General features: G+C 27.7%; 1 long non-coding RNA gene across 1 annotated transcript in view; it reads left to right on the top strand.

The window, feature by feature from the left end:
* Positions 1-1128, top strand: part of LOC125043265 — a 13646-nt gene extending 12518 nt beyond the window's left edge. The window contains exon 3 of the long non-coding RNA XR_007116409.1: positions 920-1128. This is a non-coding gene — a long non-coding RNA (uncharacterized LOC125043265). The remainder of the gene's footprint in view (positions 1-919) is intronic.
* Positions 1129-2500: the final 1372 nt, after the last annotated feature.

Below are 2500 nucleotides of genomic sequence, written 5' to 3'. Positions count from 1 at the left end.
TTATTTATTTATTTATTTATTTATTGTATGGGAGTGTTGTTAGGAAAAAAATAATAATTTGTAAGACTTCTTTTCATGGTAGTTTCTTTTTCTTTAATTTATCCTAATGTGTGACACTTTCTTTACGTTGCCTTCAAATCTTATTCTTACTCTTATTATGATTATTATGATTATAATTATAATTAGGATTATAATTATAATTATAATTATGATTATGATTATAATTATAATTACTATTATAATTATAATAATAAAGAGCATTATGATAATTATTATTATTTTAATGGTGATAACGATAATGATAATAATTTAAGTGATTATACTGATTATAATAATGATAATAATGTTCATGATAATGGTAATGATAATGATCATGGTAATGATGATAATAATAGTAGTAATAATAGTAACAGCAACAACAGTAATAACAACATTAATAGTAATGATAACAAGAACAATTACATTACTACAACTAATAAAACAAATAATAGTGATAGTAGTGATAATGACATCAATTATAATGACAATAATTATAATGATAGCAATGATGATAATAATAACAATAACAGTAATAGTATTAATAATGATAATAATAATGATAATGATAATAATAATAATGATAATAAAAATGATAGCAATAATGATGATGATAATAGTAGTAATAGCTATAATGATAATTAAGGTAATAATAATAATGATAATGATACAGATGATTCTAATAATGATAGTAATAAACGTAATGATGATTGATGAGGATGTTCTTAATAACATCTGTAATAACAGTGATAATCATCATCATGATAATAAATGACGACAATAATGGTACTAATATAAAATAATATTAGTAATAAAAATGGGCATTTCCGATTGTCCATCGTAATACAGATGCTGTGATTCATATATATCATTTTCTTTTCAGGTAAAGACTGGATGTGGAGATGGACAGGTACCTCATCACACCAAAGAGAAAAATGGCAGAAGAAATTACAGAACAGTTTGTGAGTATTAAAGATATTGCAGGACAACTACAGTCCTTATATCAGATAAAACAATATCTATTATAGATCCAGTTTCCAGTTTCCAATTTGAGATTAACTTGTTTTTGGATTGTTGGATTTAGATCCTGCTACCCAGTTTTGTTGTGATGTGTTTTGTGTGTATGTAGGAATAAAAATAATTGAGCATGCAAGATAGTAATACATTTACAGGTGGAGAGGAAATCAGTAAAGTTAAGAGTTCAGCCTATGAAGAGCAGGCTCTGATTTGCTAAAGTAAATTTGGTCTGTTTTCTTAATATTTATTTTACTATTATGATATACAAATTTTAAATAACTTTCCTGCATTACCATTAATACTGAGTTGAAGTTATCAGTGTAAATAAGGAATGAATCATTAATTTGGAAGGGTATTTTTAAAGAGGGAAGGTAAATAAATATAAAATTAATTTTATGTTTAGAGTATCCCTTGGTATACAACAGGTTTTGTCGGTTCTCAAGCAGGACAGTAGATTTTAACACATATTCTGCCTGACTTGTGTTTGATTTTGAGGCTTGTGTGTATTGGAGTATGATCATGCTTCTATTTGAAGATTTAAAGATAATTATTAGAGAAAAGGAACCATGTAACAAATACTTAATGTGAGGTAAAAGAAAAAGAAGTTAAGGAATAAGACATCACTGACCTGACCTCTTTTAGTTGATGTGGCCACTTGCATTGCATTGTACATATTCTGGTTTCATGTTCTTGTAGACTTTAAATAGCTAACTTGAAGAATTTGGATGTAAAAACAGGTGCTTCTACCTTGAAATTAGATAATTTTTGTGGTTACTTTTCTAACTCAAATTCTTTTTGATTATTTTGCATGTACCAAAAGTTTTATCAGTGTGCCTTTAATGGCCATGTTTATGTTTAAAGAACTTTGGCTATGAGCTTATGCAGCTGTCATGTGAATTTGATATATATATATCTCACCTCACAAATGGACTAAAAGATGGCCATTAAGCTTATTTGAGTGTTGACTCCTCTGGGTGCTTATCTTGTAGACCTGACTACGAACACACCTGGCCTCCTTTGCTATGCTATTTGCACTTAACCATGCTGTTTTACTAGTTTCCAAGATCTGTATTTCTTATTTCTTATGTTATATCAAGATGATAATAGGCTTTTCAATGGACAGACTCCATATTATCTCTCCAGATAGTCTACAACTCTGCGCAATAACAATTACAGTAATTGACAAATATTTGTGATACTTGTGTTATTTTTATATATTTTCTTATTCAGTTTCCCATAACAAACCCACTGGTTGTCCCTAATCGTTAACTTTTACGAAATGCACATGTGTAGCAGAAAAATAAGCATACTCTAAAAAAATAATATTCACACTAATTTCAAATACAAATGAAGTGAAGGATGTACAGTAAGTCTTGCTTTACACAAAATATTTGAATATTATGTCATAATAATATTTTCTTAAGGAAACATACTTTAGTAGGTTGTG

This window comes from Penaeus chinensis, chromosome 33 (assembly GCF_019202785.1).
Source record: "Penaeus chinensis breed Huanghai No. 1 chromosome 33, ASM1920278v2, whole genome shotgun sequence".
Taxonomy (NCBI): domain Eukaryota; kingdom Metazoa; phylum Arthropoda; class Malacostraca; order Decapoda; family Penaeidae; genus Penaeus; species Penaeus chinensis.
Note: the sequence above shows the minus strand (reverse complement) of the source record. Positions and strands in the feature narration are given on the sequence as shown.